The 20,497-nt window shown below is 48.2% G+C and overlaps 1 long non-coding RNA gene across 1 annotated transcript; it reads left to right on the plus strand.

The window, feature by feature from the left end:
* Positions 1-17,589: 17,589 nt before the first annotated feature.
* LOC144827690 (uncharacterized) lies at positions 17,590-18,150 on the plus strand. The gene is made up of 3 exons (XR_013610306.1): positions 17,590-17,655; positions 17,762-17,826; positions 17,919-18,150. It is a non-coding gene; the product is annotated as an uncharacterized LOC144827690 (long non-coding RNA).
* The last annotated feature ends 2,347 nt before the right edge of the window (positions 18,151-20,497 follow it).

Raw genomic sequence — 20,497 nt, forward strand, 5'->3', positions numbered from 1 at the left:
TGGAATGACCTGACCTGAAGCCATGTTGAGTGGTATCTAGTAGGTTATTTTGGTCTATGAATTCCATGAGCTCTTGATTTATAGCTTTTTCAAGAATCTTGGCCGGTAAAGGAAGGCACGATATCTGACGATAGTGCTTGAGTTCCATAGGGTCCAGGGCTTCTTTTTTAAGAATGGGCCTTATAAACGCTTTTTTCCATCTGTGAGGAAAGATACCAGAGCCTATAACTTCATTAGGCAGAGGAGTTAGAATAGAACTGATTGTCTCGGGTATCAAATGTTATATTTAGGGGGGGCAAGGGTCCAGAGTTGAGCCTGATTTTATCTGGGTTAGCAGGCTCGCCACCTGTTTTTCTTCAAGATAAGAAAATTGCGGGAGTTGGTTAGTACCTGGTACTATGTCGTCCCTGTGGCTCGTTGCTGTTGGAGTGGATGAATTGTGGAGTTCATCATAGACCACTTGGACTTTTTGCTGGAAGAAGAGAGCCAGATTTTCTACAAAATTCTGATCCGGGATAAAGATAGTGTCACGGGGACTCTTAGCTAGGTGTAAGACAGTTTTAAATAGTTCCTTAGAGGAATTAGAGGCTTCTTGGATTTTTTTGGTGAAAAAGGCCGATTTGGCCTGTTCTATCTTTATCTTATATTCAAGTAGGACTCTGGTATATTCTTTCCTATTTTGGGAGCTATAGTCGGATCTCCAGATCCGCTCATAGTGACGGCATTTAAGTTTAATTTGTTTGATGTCAGGAGTGTACCATGGTGAGGTAACTGAGCGTCTTCTAGGTTTCTTGGTTTCCTCTGGGGCCAGCTCATCTATCACTTGGCTAATCCATGCATTGAAGTTGTTGGCCCCCGCTATTGCTGTCATAGGTTTCTAAAGGGGGTTTTATAGATAGAACATTGGCAAGTTGACTAGCTTGAATCTTCTTCCAAGAGCGCACTTTGACTGGAAGAGAGTGATCCCTTTGGCGAATGATAGAAAGGTTAGTTTGTAGGTTGAAAAGGATGGCTGCATGGTCAGATCATGGGACAGGCATAACAGATGTTATCCTAATGTGGTCATTATTTGTGAAAATGCCATCAAGCGTATGGCCAGCTATATGCGTTGGTTTTGGAACTATCTGTTCCATCCCAAAGCTTTGGAAATTTTCGATTAGGGGGCCACTTCAGTATCATTATTCTCCTCTAGATGGAAATTGAAATCACCTAGGACCATAAAAGTGGCTGTATCAAGAGTGGATTCCAGAAAAGTGTGGAGCGCTTTGATAAACGAGGCTCTTGGTCCCGGGGGTCTGTAGACCAATAAGCCTGATAATATTATTTGATTTCTGTCCTTGACACTGAAAGTCATGGTTTCTGCTTCCAGACCTAATTGTGGAAGGACATTTACTTTAAGATAGGAGCGGTGGATTATGGCAATTTTGCCATCCATAGAACCTATTCTATCAGCATGTGCCACAGAGTAACCAGTAGGGACAGCTATATTCCAATCTGGCCCTGACGAGTCAGACGCCCATGTTTCCGTAAGAAAGATAAGATCAATCAATCATCAGAATTTGTATAGCGCACTACTCACCCGTAGGGTCTCAAGGCACTGGGGGGGGTCGCTACTGCTCGAACAGCCATGTCTTGAGTTGTTTCCTGAAGGAGAGATGGTCCCGGGTCAGCCGTAGGTGAGTGGAGAGGGAGTTCCAAGTATTGGCTGCCAGGTAGGAGAAGGATCTTCCTCCGACGGTGGATCTGCGGATTCGCGGGACGGAGGCGAGGGCGAGGCCGGCGGATCGGAGCTGGCGGGTGGGTGTGTAGAATGTGAGGCGGCTGTTGAGGTACTTCGGACCCGTGTCGTGGAGAGCCTTGTGTGCGTGGGTGAGGAGTCTGAACATGATCCTCTTGTTGACGGGGAGCCAGTGCAGGCCTTTCAGGTGGGCAGAGATGTGGCTGTGGCGAGGGATGTCCAGGACGAGTCTGAATGCGCTGGAGTCTTTTCTGGAGTTTGGCTGTGGTTCCAGTGTAGAGGGTGTTCCCGTAGTCCAGACGGCTGGTGACGAGGGCCTGAGTGACCGTCTTCCTGGTTTCGGTGGGGATCCATCGGAAGATCTTGCGGAGCGTGCGTAGGGTGTTGAAGCAGGATGATGTGATGGCATTGACTTGCTTGGTCATCGTGAGGGAGGAGTCCAGGATGAAGCCCAGGTTGCGTGCGTGGTCCGTTGGCTTGGTTGCGGTGCCCAGGGCAGGGGGCCACCAGGAGTCGTCCCAGGCGGAGGGGGATGGTCCGAGGATGAGGACTTCCGTCTTGTCTGAGTTCAGTTTCAGATGGCTGATCTTCATCCATTCTGCGACGTCTTTCATTCCTTCCTGGAGGTTGGCTTTGGCGGTGGCGGGGTCGTTGGTGAGGGAGAGGATCAGCTGGGTGTCGACGGCGTAGGAGATGATGTTGAGGTTGTGTTGGCGTGCGATGGCTGCGAGAGGGCTCATGTAGACGTTAAAGAGGGTGGGGCTGAGTGAGGATCCTTGCGGAACGCTGCAGATGACTTCGGTGGCCGCGGATAGGAATGGGGGAGGCGGACTCTCTGGGTTCTTCCGTCGAGGAACGAGATGATCCACTCCAGGGTCGCTCCTTGGATTCCGGTGTCGCTGAGGCGCTGTATCAGGGTGCGGTGGCATACGGTGTCGAAGGCTGCTGAGAGGTCCAGGAGGATGAGGGCAGCAGTTTCCCCGTTGTCGAGCAGGGACCTGATGTCATCGGTGGCTGCGATGAGGGCGGTCTCGGTGTTGTGGTGTGCTCGGAAACCGGACTGAGAGGGGTCGAGGGATCCGTTGATCTCGAGGAAGACGGAGAGATGTCTGTTGACGCTCTTCTCGATGACTTTGGCTGGAAAGGGGAGGAGCGAGATGGGGCAGAAGTTCTTCAGGTCCTTGGGGTCCGCGGTGGGTTTCTTCAGGAGGGCGCTCAGCTCGGCATGTTTCCAGCTCTCCGGGAAGGTGGCGGATGTGAAGGAGCTGTTGATGATGTTCCGGAGTTGGGGTGCGATGATGGAGTCGGCTTTGTTGAAGATGTGGTGTTGGCAGGGGTCGGTAGGGGAGCCGGAGTGGATGGTGTTCATCAGGCGGGTGGTGTCTTCGGGGCTGACAGGGGTCCAGGTGCATAGGGTGGTGGTGGGGTGTGCTGGTTCGGTGGTTGGGTGCGTGGTCAGCGCGCCAAAGCTGTTGTGTATGTCGGCGATCTTGCGGTGGAAGAACGAGGCGAGTGAGTCGCAGAGGTCTTGCGAGGGTGTGATGTCGTTGTTGCAGGCGCTGGGGTTGGAGAGCTCTTTAACGATGCTGAAGAGTTCCTTGCTGTTGTGGGTGTTGTTGTCCAGTCATTCTTTGAATGTTGTCTTTTTGGAGGTGCGGATCAGCTGGTGGTGTTTGCGGGTGGCATTCTTGAGGACAGTCATGTGTTCTGCAGTCTGGTCGTGGCGCCAGGCTTTCTCGAGGGTGCGGCAGGTTTTCTTGGAGTTTTTGAGGTCGTTGGTAAACCACAAGGCTTTCCTGCTGCCGGGTCTGCTGGGAGGATTTTTCAGAGGTGCGAGTTTGTCGGCGCAGTTGGTGAGCCACTGTGTGAGGTTGGGGGCTGCTTCGTTGGGGTCCGTTGTGTTGATGGGAGGGTTCTGGCTGAGGACGGTGGTGAGCTGGTCGGCGGTGATCTTGCTCCAGCTTCTGCGGGGAGCCTGTTGTGGGTGGTGGTGGGTCGTGGTTCTCCTGAAGTTGAAGTGGATGCAGCTGTGGTCTGTCCAGTGTAATCCGGTTGAGTGGCTGAAGGAGATGTGCTTGCTGGAGGAGAAGATGGGGTCGAGCGTGTGGCCGGCGTTGTGGGTGGGGGTGTTCACCAGTTGCTTGAGTCCGAGGTTGGCGAGGTTGTCCAGCAGGGCGGCGGTGTTGCAGTCCTTGTTGTTCTCCAGGTGGAAGTTGAGGTCCCCTAGGAGGATGTAGTCTGTGGAGGTGAGGGCGTACGGACTGACGAAGTCTGCGATGGCTTCGCTGAATTGTGTGCGTGGTCTCGGGGGTCTGTAGATGAGCGTGTCTCTGAGGGTGGTCTTGGGGTCGGTGTGAATCTGGAAGTGAAGGTGCTCGGCGGCGGTGAGGGTGTCGTCGGTGTTGGTCGTGATGCGGATGGTGTTTCTGTGGACAATGGTGATGCCTCCTCCGGTTCTGGTTGACGCGGTCCTTCGGGGTGATCATGTAGCCCTCCGGGATGGCTATGGCGATGTCGGGGGCTGAGGAGGCGTTCATCCATGTTTCTGTGAGGAAGGCGACGTCTGGTGATGTTGTGTCGAGGAGGTTCCAGAGTTTGACGGCATGCCTGTGGACAGAGAGGGTGTTGAGCAGGATGCCTGGTTGTTGCTGGAGCTCTGCTTGGCTTGGCAGGTGAATGGTCCGTGAGTGCGTTTTGGGTTGGCTCGGTAGCAGGCGGTGTTCCGGCTGGCGTTGAGTGCGTGGAGGGTGGCGGCGTCGTAGGTTCCTCAGGTGCGTTGGAATCGTTGAGGGCCAGGGGTCCTGGTTCTGGGCGCGGACGGGCGTGGACGGGCGCAGACGGGCTTGCCTTTGGCATGCCTTCGGCGCACAATCGGCGCACCCGCTTCGTGCGTCCGCTGCGCGGTCGCTTGTGGACTCCATAAGTAAGGAGCCGGGAGGGAGGAGCAGCTGGGTGGCGGGAGCGGGGCGGCGAATGGGCTGGAGGGGGGCAGGGCCGCAGGGAGGCAGCGGTGGGAAAATCAGGCGGTGTGCGGCTCAGCGGCGGCTGGGTCGTCCAAGGCGGCAGCGGCGGCGGGATTAGCTGGGCGAGGAGGCAGACTGGGAGACAGCAGCGCGTGGGGGCGACCTAGCCTAGAGGCAGGGTCAACGGTCGCTCCCTATGCCTGCACGCAGCCCCCTTAAGTAAGGAGCCGGGAGGGAGGAGCAGCTGGGTGGCGGGAGCGGGGCGGCGAATGGGCTGGAGGGGGGCGGGGCGGCAGGGAGGCAGCAGCGGGAAAATCAGGCGGTGGGTGGCTCAGAGGCGGCTGGGTGGTCCAAGGCGGCAGCGGTGGCGGGATCAGCTGGGCGAGGAGGCAGGCTGGGAGACAGCAGCGCGTGGGGGTGACCTAGCCTAGAGGCAGGGTCAACGGTCGCTTCCTATGCCTGCACGCAGCCCCCTTAAGTAAGGAGCCGGGAGGGAGGAGCAGCTGGGTGGCGGGAGTGGGGTGGCAAATGGGCTGGAGGGGGGCGGAGCCGCAGGGAGGCAGCGGCGGGAAAATCAGGCGGTGGGCGGCTCAGCGGCGGCTGGGTCGTCCAAGACAGCAGCGGAGGCAGGATCAGCTGGGCGTGGGGGCGACCTAGCCTAGAGGCAGGGTCAACGGTCGGCCGAGTTGTCAGTTATTAGCGCCCCTAACTTGTGTTTATGTTTTGACATAGATCTTACATTTATTAAGATATTTTTTATTATTTTATGGTTGTTATCAATAGGCCTATCCGTAATGTTGGAGGGTCATATTGTTAGATTTGTTCTCGAAGGTACTCTTAACTTGATAACCATCTATAGAAGGTGTTGGTGCATTCTTAAGCAGAAAGCCACAAGAAGAGCAGTTGGTGGTATCTAAGATGCCATGGTCGAGCAAGGTAGTTGGGTGATCACAATTTCTGGAATTTAATTTGAGCAAATCATTCCGGGAGAAGCTGATTTTAGAGAAACATGCAGGTGTTGGGGCGCTGGGCGCGGGTCCGGCGCGGACGGGCACAGACGGGCTTGCCTTTGGCGTGCCTTTGGGACGCCGCCGGCGCGCCCGCAGCGCGCGTCCGGACGAGCATTGGGCTAAGTAGGCTCTCCCTGGAAGTCGTGGCAGCTAGAGCGCGTCCCCACCTGTCCAAGATGGCAGCTGTGCTCACTCCGAAAACCCGGATTTACCCTGCTCTCCCTCGACAACAAACGGGACTTCCCGCGGCGGAACAGGGATACCGTCACTAAGGTAAGTAACAGTAACAATTTTCAATTGTGCAAGTGCTGTGGCAATTTTAAAAGCATAACAATTTTAAAACGTAGTAATCACGTGTTAAAACAGATCAGAGCGACTTTGCTTAGCAGCAGTAATTATTGTGGTCCAAGACCTGAGGGCAAGGTAGTGATTAATTGCGCTAGCAGCTTCTGTGAGTTCTTCCTTCTAATTCTGCGCGTCCGGCTGAGCCTTGCCTAAGTAGGCTCTCCCCGGAAGTCGTGGCAGCTAGAGCGCGTCCCCACCTGTCCAAGATGGCGGCTGTGCTCACTCCGAAAACCCAGGGTTACCCTGCTCTCCCTCGGCAACAAACGGGACTTCCCGCGGCGGAACAGGGATACCGGCACTAAGGTAAGTAACAGTAACAATTTTCAATTGTGCAAGTGCTGTGGCAATTTTAAAAGCATCACAATTTTAAAACGTAGTAATCACGCGTTAAAACAGATCAAAGCGACTTTGCTTAGCAGCAGTAATTATTGTGGTCTAAGACCTGAGGGCAAGGTAGTGATTAATTGCGCTAGCAGCTTCTGTGAGTTCTTCCTGACATCATAATCAGGCCCTTAGTGTGTGTGTGTGTGTGTGTGTGTGTGAGTAAATATAGATATATAGAAAAATGTGTGTGGGTGTATGTATATATGAGTGCATGCTTGTATATATATACAAAGACACATATATACAAATATATATGTATATATTGAAATTATACATATTTTAATGCATTGAAATTGCGAGCAATATACATAAATTGGAACTGCATAATTTGGGCCTATATAGCAACAAAGGGTTTTTTGTAACATGCCATTGGGCCAAAAATGGTGCTTAAGTATGGTGTTTGAATATATGCTTAAAAATGGTGTTTGACTATTTTTTGGGATGTTTTGTACTGGAGTATTAAATAATAATCATAAAACTATTGATTTTTTTAGTAAAATATGCTGATTAGTAAAGCTGGGCGATAACTTTGGGTCCCCTAGCATGATTGTTGGGAGTTAAAGTGGCACCCAAGGAGATTTTCTAAATGTAGACTGTCGGAGGAAGTTACAACTATTCTCAGTGAGAAAACTGCCACTGGAGTAGAAAATCCACTCCAGTGACAGCAAAAAAGCAGCACCTCATTGGCATGCCACATGGTGCTGTTCGCACTGATTTTGCAATGCAGAGCAAGCTTGCAGTGCTAAAAATCAGCACAAGCAGCAAAGCGTATTGATTTCCTACTTTCGTGGAACTCCACTAAATCGAACAGAGTTTTTATGTAACTCTGCTTAGTTTGGCGGAGTGAAACTTTTTTAGGTGCAGGGTTTAAGGGTTATGGGGGATAAGAGTGGGGAATGTATTATCATTGGGGCTATATGTTAAAAAATTGATTATAGTAGTACTCAAGTATTCATTCTAAATATTAATAAAAGATATCATTAATGCTTAGATTTAACTTGAGTATTCTAAATATCTATAATATAGTTTAATAAAGAATGAAATAAAAAATTATTTCTTAAAAAACACTTAGGAACAGGATGTTACTGGGGATGTTGGTGAGCAGTCTATTATTTTGTTGGGTTATTTTAGGTATTTTATGGGTTATTTTAGGAAGTAATAGACAACATTTAAATTAAATATGCTTTTTAACCATTAAGGGTCTGATTACGAGTTTGGCAGGCCAACCACCCGAGAACCACATCCACGTCGTCCATGCCACCGCTGTGCTGGAGAGCTACCACCTGCCATATTACAACTTGTGCTGTCTGAAACGACCACTGTAGCCAAGGTGGGCTGTTTGGCAGGATTGCAGCAGTCTTTTATGAGCGGTGTGTGTCCTACGATGCCACAAGGTCTGCGGTCTACCCACCAAACTTTTTATGACTACACAGTTGTACCCGCCACCTCACATTGTTGCTCAACAAAAGGCGGTTACCCAAAGCGGTTGACCACCGCGATACGCGGCAAATAAATAGTGACCATTGGATGGATTAAAAACTGCATACTTGATAATGTTTGGCAAGTGGATATGCCTGCAAATAACACTATAAAACACCCCATCCCTGACCAGCACCCTTTGCTCCACAACTACAGCACAGCAAGACAACAAGTCAGCCATTCCTCTGCCACATATTTTCATCATCCCATTTAGCACTCTCCACCGCCTGTAAGGTTTTATGTTTTGGGCACCTTTTTACTTCTATCACTTGTTTGTTCTACATTCACATACTCCCTCACATTTTGTTATTGTTCCCCTTGCCTGTTAAAAAAAAAAGCTTCACTGAGTAAGAGTTGACTGTCCTGGTGGATGAAATTTTAGATAGAGCCACACATTTTTGGGTCCCACGTCCAGCAAAGTTTTCTCATTAGAAAAAAAGAAACATGAGAAAGGATAGCCAACTGAGTGAATGCTGTTGATAATACCCTGTACATACAGGGAGACATTAGGAAGAGGTGAAACGGCTTCAGGCTGAAGGTACGGGCCAAGTTCAACAACCACCAACTGCAGGCTTAGAGGACTGGTGGAGGCCCTCCCAGCGCACCACTACAACTCTTATCCTGGGACGAGGTCTTGGCCAACGTGCATACTGAGGGCTTGTCAGGAATTGAGTGGGAAGTGGACTCTGGTAAGTTAAACTTCATTAACTGCCACAATATCTCAGTGTCCTCTTTGATCTTGAATCTGCTTTTCCTATTCTGCGCTCTATCTATTTTCCTAACATGCAATACTCAAAGTGTCTGAGATTTGTCTGTGGCAATGTGAATTTATTGCATAGAAGAGCAGCTGTATCCAAATCCATAACATGCCACATGTTACAATGCTGTTTGTAACTGTGTTGCCATCAAAATATCTATCCAGTACATATAAAATGTGTGGAAATATAAATTAATGGTCCATCCCAAATGCATGTTGCCAAAAGCTATGGTTTACTGATTGTTTGTCAAGTGTGGCTAAAGTGAGATTGAAGTGGCTGCAACTACCATGATGCCTTGACACTCCAACTCTAACCAATTTGGCACACTTCTTTTGCCCTTCTTGTCTGCTCTGTCACAACTGAAATTCACTTATCATGCAGGTTACCAATACTCATGTGTTGGTAAAGTGACCTTGAACTGACTACAACTACCATGAGGCGTTGTCACTCCAACTCTAACCAAGCTGATACACTCCTTTTGCCCTTCTAACTTGTCTGCCATGTTACTACCGATATTCACTTATCATGCAGGTTACCAAAATGTAAGTGATAGTAAAGTGAGATAGAAGTTATTGCAACTACCATGATGCCTTGTCACTCCAACTCTAACCAAGCGGATACACTCCTTTTGCCTTTCTCACTTGTCTGCTATGTCACAACTGAAGCTAACTTATGCAGGTTACCAATACTCAAGTGTTGGTAAAGTGACCTTGAACTGACTACAACTACCATGAGGCCCTGTCACTTGAACTCTAACCAAGCTAATACACTCCTTTTGCCCTTCTCACTAGTCTGCCATGTCACTACTGAAGTTCACTTCTCATACAGGTTACCAATACTCAAGTATTGGTAAAGTGACCTTGAACTGACTACAACTACCATGAGGCCCTGTAATTCCAACTCTAACCAAACTGATACACTTCCTTTGCCCTTCTCACTTGTCTGCCATGTCACTACTGAAGTTCACTTATTATGGAGGTTACCAATACTTAAGTGTTGGTAAAGAGAGATAGAAGTTACTGCAGCTACCAAGAGGCCCTGTCACTCCAACTCTAACCAAGCTGATACACTCCTTTTGCTCTTTTTCACTTGTCTGCCTTGTCACTACTGATGTCCACTCATCATGGACTGTGCAATGTACAGACAATGCTCCACTCATATATACTTCTGAATACTTTGCCTGAAGGTGTCCTGAACCCATTAACTCATACTAATGATGGTATCAGTGACACCATAACAATGGTGTACCCAGTGGCGGCTGGTGACATTTGAAATGGGTGGGTGTAAACGTGCGTGATGAGTGCCCTGTGGCAAGTGAGCGAGGCCAATTTTGATAAGGAGGGTCTGGGGTGGTTCTCCTCCTGATAGATTTTGAAAAAAGAGTGGGCAAATGATGCATTTTTAAACAAACTTGAGAACGCAAGTAGGTTAATGAAGCAATTGTGAAAGTGTAGTTATGGCATCAATAAAGAGATTTCATATGATAATGACATAGGTAGCTATATATCCAATATAACCGTAGAACTTCACAACTCCCAAACACACAACTCTCCAACTCACCAGTAAGCACTGTATTTTTATTTACTTTTGCCTTCTCAATATTTTGGGATCTGTGTACCTCATTCACACACAGTTGGACAGAATCACAATTGCAACTCGAATAGGGAACCATTGCTCTGTTTGTTCAGCAGAGAGGCCAAGAATTGGATGACCAAGTATTCTGAACACCACCCACTGACTGGCACTGTGAGAAATGTGCGCTGCCCTCAGCCTCTACAGCTCTCATTAGTGGCTTGTTCTAAATGCCTGACGGTGACTCAGTTCAAAGTATGCACTGTTCAAGAGAAAAATACTACACAACAAAATACACAAATGCGACATCCTGGAATTGGATGCTCATTTTATAAAAATTCAGTTGTCAGTTCCTGTTTTATTTAGACTCTTTCTGATCAGGGCTGCTTTTCTTTCGAAAGAGCCGACTTCGATCCTGGAAAGTGGATTGCTCTGGAGGATATAGCATTTAAAACATAGCTTTACCGTGAGTATCTCATTACACACCGAGCCCTGCTTATTACAGCTCACAGTAGCTTCAAATGGTTGGTGATGTTGGACAGTTACAGAGAAAGCTTTTGACTCTACACACCTCTCCTATATCATCTAACCACCAATGCAATCATTACTGTATCCAGCTGTGCTGTGTAGCCCTCAGTTGTCAGCACTGCAAAGGCTTGTGCGATCTTGTACAATTTTATTACCATTATTAGGCAGTTTCACTTCAGTAAACACTTCGCATACTTGCAACCAAAGGGTATTTTCAGAAACACATGCAGAACTTCAGGGTCAGCCTCAGACTGTCTGGAACATAAAATAATCTCTAGCATGGGCACCAATATAAAAGCGGACCCAAGCTAGCTAAAAACCTGCCCACATGATGACATTTGCAAATCGGGACAAATTTTAACTTGTAAAGGTGAATGGTGTATAGTTTTCTTATGTTACGGTAGATTGCATGAATTTGTGCTTTAGCTGTAGTTAATGTTTGCGGTAATATGATCAGGTAAAACAATAGTAAACCTAAACCCAGGCAGCACCAGAACACAAAATAGACCAACATACAGCCACAAAAAAGGCCCACACAATCACCTGTTGGACCAACCTAAAGGGCACTGCCAGCCGGATTCCTCTTAGCTTTAGGTCAGTCCGACCCTGCAGAAGGAACACACAGCAGACCCAATCTGCCCCACAAATCTAATTCGCACACATCATCTAAGACAGTTAAGCAATTCGATGCCCCTTTAGAGGTAGTAAGTGCTATATAGATAAATTATAATTACAATCTAAAATGTTGCTCTGTATCACATCCGTGTCTTTAAAACAGTTTGGCGAGCAGCTTCTAACACGACACATTTCCTGCTGCAGGGAAGCACTTCATTGTTCACAGAGCAAAACTGAAAGAAAGGCACCTGTTTTCAGAACAGGACAAAGGTTAATATCAAAGCAATTTTTTGTTATGCCTGTGGAATTGGTCTGCAAGATTGGTTCTGAAGTCACAGCTAAAATGTGAGGTGGAAGCCTAAACACACTTCTCTGAGAATAAAAACACGAGGCCATGGGGGCTGGTAATCCCGATTTTGATGGAAATGGAAACTTGCACCCAATCGGGTGGTTACAGACTGTGAGGGATATTCTCAAGAACGTGTGCGCATGTCCACAAGCCTGACTACGACATAGTAATGATGTGTGCTGAAGGTGGCTGACCACGTGTGTGCAGTCCCATTGTAAGGACAGGGCTGACACAGATGTAGAGCACCTGCCTGGCTGAACTCGCCATGCGGTTGAGGGTTGACATTTGGCGCATGCTACGCTAATGGCGACAAACACAACAGTTGGTATGTGTGATCCCTGACCCCAAGCGGGCATGCCCTCACTCATGTACCCCTTCGGCCGAGCCCGCACTTCGGCGGAATGCTACATAGCAACATCCTCCATTGCGGAACAGGTGGCGCAGACACTACAACATAGACAAACGCATTAGTCACTTCCTAGGCAAGGCCTAAACTTAACCACACCCAGATTCACGTGTGGAATAGCCACACCCCTATGCCATACTCTCATATGCATGTCACCTCCACTGACGCTCACAGGGAGGTACGACACAGCTACATTGCCGAGGTCTACCCCACTGCCTGCGGTGACATGGTTGTGCCCGCTGTACACAGTACAATGTAATGTGGTATGGCCTGGGGCCCTCCTGCATACACACTGACCACACGGACACACTGAGTGAGTTTGTGGAACTGGCTACGGGCACGTGCACCCGGTCCCTTTTATTGCCAGGGTCAAATGTCCAGTGACGCCTGTGCAGGATGGGTGTTGTGTAGTGTAAGACGCCCCTCAGGGGTTGGTTGGTGCTGGCAAAAACCACAACAGTGATCAATCAGCAGTACAATGTTCAAACAGCAAGGGTCCATGACTTGAGCTGCACATAGTTATTGGCCCCAGATGCACTGCATCCGCACAGGCACACCGCCATGGGAAAATGACTTACGTTGCACTGAGGTAGGACCACACGAGCTGAGCGAGTGGGTCTTCATCGATGGCCAAGGTGAATGTCGGAGAGGGTTGCGGGGGACAGTGGAAGGCATGATGCAGAGGGCAGAAGCAAGCAGAAACAGGCAAATGGCGGAGTTGAATGCTACAGACTCCTCTTTACCACCATGTTAGTATCAGCTACATGATGACGGAGAAAACCCCCAGCCCATGGACTCAGATGCCACCAAAGTTCAACCAGAGAGTGCCCATGAATTTTGGGGCATATACTTAGTGGCACCAGAGCTGAGAGGGGATGCAGCCTGCGATGAGGCCTGTACAATGACATGAACTCTGCCATTAAGGAGCAGGACTCAGTTCCAATTGTGTAACCTACTCCACCGTAGTGTGTGCCGGAGGCAGCGGTCAGCAGTGGCCTCCAGCCACGTGTCGTAGGCCTGCGATGCACAGAGTTAGTGGCACCAGTGCAGTTGTTGGTAGTGTCCCATCACCTCCGTAACAGAGACCCTTTTCTCCGCCGGACTGAAGCTCGTCTTCCTCTTACTCCTCTCCTTGCCTACTGTGACATGCACACTGCCATGACGAAATCGAGACTCACTTCCAAATGTGTGACCTAGATGACATCAGTGTAGGCCAGAGGCAGCAGTCACCACGGGTCAACCGCTATCCAGCCATCTCCTCCTGATTCTCTAACACACGATGTTGAAATGGCATGTGGAGGAGATTTGTGGCTGACGGAGGTAGTGGCACTGGAGCTGAGCGGGTGTGCAGCCTGCGACGATGCCATGTCCTGCCTGGTATGGACTGCATTGCATTGGTCTGAGGCCTGCAGGACCGCAGTGTAGGCCGGAGGCCGAAGTCAGCAAGGGCCCACAGACATGAGTGGTTGGAATGCGATGCATGGTGTTGGTGGAACCACATCGAAGGGAGTATAGTGATACAAACTCAGCCATACTTAAATGTCCCCGGCCATAGTGTAATCAAGACTCAGTTCCATATGTGTCATCTACTGGTCTGCTGTGTCAGCCGGTGGAGTACGTCAACAAGAAAGGAGTTCTGCGGGCCTGTGTTGCGGAGGCCGTGATGGTGTGAGGGGGCTGCCAAGGTCGGGGGCCTCGGAGCTTGCAGCGGCATGTGGTGGGCCATCCGTGACACACGCCAGTGTCGGCAGGTGAGCAGTGATACCTGGATATGCATGGGCAGGCAAGACGGCTTCGGGGACCAGCGACCCGGGGTGTAGCAGTCTCACATGATCGCAGGCACCACCGCTTACAGCCTCGGCCTCATGGCAGGGTGAGAGGTGCCGCTCTGGCAGGAACGTTTGCCATTCCGGAAGAGGACCAAGCCCAGGGCTACGTACTTTTAATTCATACCCCTTCGCTAGCCTGGGGTACGCCGGGCCAGCCCACTCCACACATGCTTACAGGGGGGATGTAACAAGCTACATTTCTGTGATCTCCCCCACAGGCTGGTGTGACATGGTTGCGTCCACTGTCCACTACACTCCATACACCAGCGGTGTATTTAGACATGGATGTGTCTGTGATCTGCATACTGCAGCCTGTCCAGCACATCCAGGCCACACATGGCATTGTGTACATTCTCATTCATCGGTCACTTGCCTCCTTCGCACATGCCTGGTTCCCACATCTCCCCACATTCTTCTATTGTGTGGCTGAGGTGCCATGCCGTTGATGGCTTATGTACATGGCTAGACCAGGTTCACATAGTAAGTTGTGCTGTCATGTCTGGTGGGTGGGCATGTTGTTTGGCATGTTGTATGTGACTTTCTGACATGTGCATTCCCAGAGTTATGATTTGCATGATTGTGGAGTTAGGGTGTGTTCATTTGGTTCTTACCAACAAGAAGTGCATTTCCGTAGATGCCAGCCTGGAAGCAATGGTTAATGATGGACTGTTGGAAGATATAGGAATCATGCACACTGCCTGGGTAGTTGGTGATGACATTGGTGAAGAGTCCCCGGTGGTCCACTATTGCCTGCACATTGATGGACTGCGTGTGCTATCTGTTGCGGTAATTGTGTGCAGTGTCGGCAGGGGGCACAAGTAGGACATGTGTGCAGTCAATTGCCCCAACACGTGCGGAAAGCCAGCTATGGCATAGAAGCCTTGCTTGGCCTCCAGCTATTCCTGCACAGTGTGGGTGTAGCATAGGTATTGGGGTACCAAGCTGATGAAGGCATCCAGGACAGGTTTTAAAAACTTTGATAGGCCTGGCTGTGAAACTCCTCCAACTCTGGCGGTTGTTGGTTGGAAGGTACCAGAGGCCAACAGGTGCAGCACAGCCAGCAACTTTGCCTGAGGTGGGATGTTGGTTGTCCGCTGTGTTGGTATCGTCAGCCTGTGGGCAATGATGTCCAGGATGGGGAGGACGGTTGTCCTTCTGAGCCTGTAGTGGGCAATGACGTACTCTGGTGGTTAGTCTGTGAGGCTGGTGCATTTTCTGACGGTCTGCTGTGTGTGGCTGCCTCTGTGGTGGTCCGGGGGGGCGGTGAGGGTCCAGGGGGGTGGCGGGCCTGGGGGTGGTGGCAGTGGGTGTTGTGGCCCTGTGGGGCTCCGAGCTGCATGATCAGTAGCTCCATGGCTTCTGCATGTTTTCAGGTGTTGCTCTGGGCTGGGCTCCCTTTTCTGGTGCAGGCTGTCGTCCGACTGTACACTAGGTCAGAGCAGGTGTTAATTTCCTGCTTCTAACGCGCCTTATTGCCTGTTTTGGGATCTTATCGCCGATTTGGCTGGTCGTTGAGAATGTTACGGAGTGGTGTTGTTGCAGCTTTTGGCACGGGTAAGCCTACTCTGCATCTCATTAGCTACAGTTGTCGGGCTCAGCTGTGGCGATGTTTTTTGCGGCTCCTATCACAGGTAAACTGGTGCTATGAGCTGTTAGCACAAGCTTGTAAATGGGGCAATAGTTTTATCGCCACTTTGGCTGCGATAAAGTGTCGATAACTTGGCGATAGCTCCTTGAGAATATGCCCCTGTGTGTTTAAAAAAATAACTTTGTTCTCACACATTTCTGGAAGAATTTGTGCAGGGAAAATATGTCACATTTTACGTTTCGAAGCTCAGAACAGAGGACAGCATGGTATTACGTCATCAGCAGCCATTCCAAGTTGAGAATGGTGAGGCAGCAACTCACACATTTAAATCCTCACCATCAGTTGTCTCAGTATTGCTTTTTTGTGCTGCACTGGAAACATTAACCCAACATTGTGCAAAAAGGACATGAGCAAATATTGCAGAAACAACCCCTCTGATTCATAAACATGCTTTCTGTAAATCCTTGACAAAGGATCCCAATGCAGTGACGGAGACCAACGAGGGACATAGGTATTCATCCTGGCAATCAAATCTACAGAATATCGTGATCGCAGACACTAACTCTTTAAGGGGCTCTTTAAGGCTGCACTGGAAACATTAACCCAACATTGTGCAAAAAGGACATTAGCAAATATTGCAGAAACAACCCCTCTGATTCATAAACATGCTTTCTGTAAACCCTTGACAATGGCTCCCAATGCAGTGACGGAGACCAACGAGGGACATAGGTATTCATCCTGGCAATCAAATCTACAGAATATCATGATCGCAGACATCAACTCTTTAAGGGGCAGTGATTGTAATGCAAAAAAGTGGTATTTTCGGCAGAGCATGTAGCTAATTAATTTACCAGTGTCTGCTTCCTCAAAAGCCTACGGCTGACATTCACGTAGAGGGATGCCATCCGAGTGCAGCACTTTACACGCAACCCTGCCCTTAAACATCATCTGAGATGAGGCCCTGGTTCCATTTTGACTCGATACATAATGGTTTAAATGAACACGATAGTTCCTTTTCACAACTAGCCATCTTGAGGTAAGGGACTAGCCCTTTCTACTGTGTGACAGTTTCATTTACACCATGTATGTTATTTTTCTCTTGAATCCAACATAGACTAGACGTATATGTAACAATTTTCAATGCAGAAATCGTTTTGGAATTGCTCCTGTGCTTTTAACTGTATTGCGTTTCCATTACTGCTTTTGGATATACATTTGTTAATATTGTCCATCGATACCTTGAACACTCATGATTCTGGGGTTATGTGATTCTTTTGCGGAATATTTATAAATCTCAATAATGCTCAATCGAGTCTCCATTACCTAATAGGGTGCACTGGTTACTATAGCTACAGTGCACACTTCCAGCATAGACGGACAGGTCAATGGTCCTATCTTTATGTTCCCGGCGCATACGTCGACTCTGGTGACGTTCTCCTGAAACCGGGGCTATTTGCAAATATGTACTCGGATAATGAGGATGTGCACTTATGAATTATCCACCTTGGCATACCCTCCAAACCTAGTATTGCCATCATAATTTATTTACTCATCACGTACTTTAGTAATACCTCTTAATTTTTTCCGATTTTTATGCCAATAGTCCTATTTTTGTGTCTCCGGACCACACGTAGACCATGATCACGTGCTCCGGTAACCATGGCTATATCCTAACCAGGAAGAAGCCTGTTTCCATTGCGGACCTCGCTACAGATCGAGCCGGATTAACTCCATTCTAGGTAAGCGATTTTAATTCGCACAGGAGTTCTTCCCGCCCGGTGACTTTAGCAGCCACCTAACTCCCTCCCGCCTCTTTACAGACGGCATTCCTGATGATCGTCATGATGACTCGGTTATGGGCGGATTGTTTATCGCCTTTCATCACTGAACCCCATATTGAGGATTCACTCATCCGTGTACCTGAGTAAGAGCCGCCATTTATTTATTTCTGGTGGCTATTGTTTTTTAAGCACCTGTCCCACAAGCAGTTTGGTCATTCTTACTCCATTCAACCCTGTAGGATCCTGAGGACTGATCATCGCCCTCCAGTAAATGAACTCCAATACGAGGATTTACTCCTTCTTTGGCTGAGTAAGTGCTGCGATTTACTCACCCCTATTTACCACTGGTACTTGTTGCACATTAAGACCTTGATCTGTAAACAGAATGGTCACTTTAATTTTATTCAATTTTGTAGGATTCTATGTCTTCGTACATCGAGACTACTTTCCACCCATCCCTCTCAGATACACAACAGATCGGGTATGTCGTGTGTTATAATGTGTGTTTTTAATCACAGTGTAAACAATTTGATTGTTACTATACATTAAAATATGCCCTTATTTATTGATCAGGTGCCTTACCCCATCCCCCGTCCTGATGAAGACCCCGCCGCAAGGGACTAACTAGTACCTGCCTTTCCCTACAGGGGGTCGAAACGTCGACAGCTTTGTTTATGTTTTCAGCTCCACCCCCCAAAATTTAACAATTATAGTATCAAGTGGAGTATGATAATATTTGGAATCAATTTCGGAATTATTATTCGTTTTGTATGTGTTTGATTACAATTACGCAAAAATTGCAAGATTGTTCAGCTATACTTTATGTCACTAATTTCCTACCCACACTTCCATCACACACTCACTTCCCTTCCTCCCCAGGGGCACTTGTAAATGTAAATATAAAGTGTTGTGAACCATAAGCAGATACTATTTAAAGACATACTCACATTGTGATTAAATAACAATGCTTGAGAAGTAACTGTGTTATTAGAATTTTTGATTATTGTCTAATTACTGTTTTTTGTTTGCTGGGACCCCCTCTCTCAGTACCTGGTTTAAACTAACACAAAAAATCATTTTTACAAGTGAGTGACTTATAGTGACAGAGAAGATCCCTCATTGTTCCTTGATGCCTCTGGCTCAAGGCATGAACAGAGTTGTGAGTTGACCACTAGCGTGGCACTCCACCCACAAAAGCATTTGCTGAACCAATACTTATGCTGCTCCCTTACTGTTTATGCTAGTAAACAGCAAGGGTGCAGTTCAAGTATTGGCTTGACCAGACGCTGTCACCGCTCCTGAGGAGACTTGGGGCCTGTGGCTGTAAACTCCCAGGCTCCTAACATTATGCAGCCTGACGAGGGTAAAGGGCATATGCCAGGTTTAGCAGAGCAAGGCACCTGTCCAACCCAACATGCACACCCCCAGGCCCAGCTGCACCACCTGTCAATTATTATTCATGCTAAACCCCCTGCCCCTCACTCACTCTCAAAGGCAAACTGCGGGCCATGCCGATGCTCTAAATTGAATCAAGTAACAATTTATGTGGCTGCCTAGAGTCAACAAAACAAACAGGGTGGCGATTGAGGTTCTAAAAATCTGGATTCGTGCAATTATTCTGGACTTGAGAATTAAAACTTAGTCGAAACATGACAAGTTTGGTATCAAAAGACCGAGAATGACGAGTACATCATGTACATGTATTTTCAGCATATTCGGGTGACGATTTCACCTCGAAATCGTCACTTACATTCTGAACCCTTGGCTTCCATTTATGTGTTGCCCTTTACTTAGGCCTTAATCCAGCTGAATTCGATTCCACAAGGACACATACTCCTTAATCGACTTTTCCATGACCTGTACAAGTTGGAACCATTGCCCCAGGCCGAACTCGTTAAGTCAGTTCCCCTCCCAGTGGCCGAGCAAGATAGCATCTAGGCTCATCAAACCATAAAACCATTTCAGCGCGCACACCTGCCATATCTCGCTCACATCTATCTCCACTCTTTTGCTTCACTTACTTTATGGTGGGGAGGTGCCCATTTTTATTAGGGGTCCAGTGATATCTGATGAAATGTTGGGCCTTGCCAAATGATTTGTTGTAGGCAGCACGAAGTGAAATATGGACATGTCATCATGACTCTGCTTTCTCTTTGTACTAGAAATATGTTAACGATTTACTTTACAACCAAGAATGTTTTGCCTGAAGCCCAAAATTGTGTATAAGAAGAGAAGCCTGACTTTGTAAGAGCGAGCAGTCTCCTGAGAATATACTTCCATATGTCCTACTTCTAGGACACTTGTTACCTTGGTTGCAGCCAATAAACTAATCTTTGACTTCACCTAGAAGACTCTGAGTTTCTGTGGTCTGGATCAGGAAGAACCCGAGGTCTCTGGGTGTGTATTCCCTGACAACGCTGGGTTACCGGTGTCTGTGCCGGTTCTTAAAAACCCAGTACCTCAGCTGGCGCCCAACGTGGGGCGATTCCAGTGGTACCAGTCAGCCAGAAGATCGTGAGGAGCTTCGTGTGGAAATTCCGGAGGACGGCCAACCACCTCATCGACCCCTGCATGTCGACGTGGTCCGAAGGTCTTTGCTGCGAGGTTCCCTGCTTCCCGACGGCTACAAGGACTGCTGCCCTGGCTATCGCCCTGATTTGGACCCTTGAAGTTTGGTAGAGCGAAACACTAAGACGAGTCTTCTGGTGACGTCATCGATATTTCAGTTAAGTATAAGTGGAGCGTCTCCCAGTCATTAGTTGGTCTTAGTTTTGGTATACAAAGTTTTGTATTGGTACTTGCAAGCACCAAAACCGAAGGACTCGTGTATTCACGAGAAATATCGTAATCGATAATCCTTTGAAGTTTGGAACTAGACTAGAGAGCGAAGATGCCTAGTCTTAGACTTGGAAATTTGTTTTGTCTTGGTGGTAATAATAGGGACTCCCGATTGGAGGACTCATGTCCGGTTCCTCCAGTTGGAACTCCGACTTACGAGCTATATGTGAAACATGGGGTAGGCCCCATCACCTACAACGAAGTATGGATTAAATACACCAGGAAAGATGGTGTTCTAAAATGGCCCCAATATGGTAGCTTTGATTCTGAAATTTTAGACAACCTCGAAGTTAAACTCTTTAAAAAGAAAGCCC

This window comes from Lissotriton helveticus, chromosome 4_1, assembly GCF_964261635.1.
Source record: "Lissotriton helveticus chromosome 4_1, aLisHel1.1, whole genome shotgun sequence".
Classification (NCBI taxonomy): domain Eukaryota; kingdom Metazoa; phylum Chordata; class Amphibia; order Caudata; family Salamandridae; genus Lissotriton; species Lissotriton helveticus.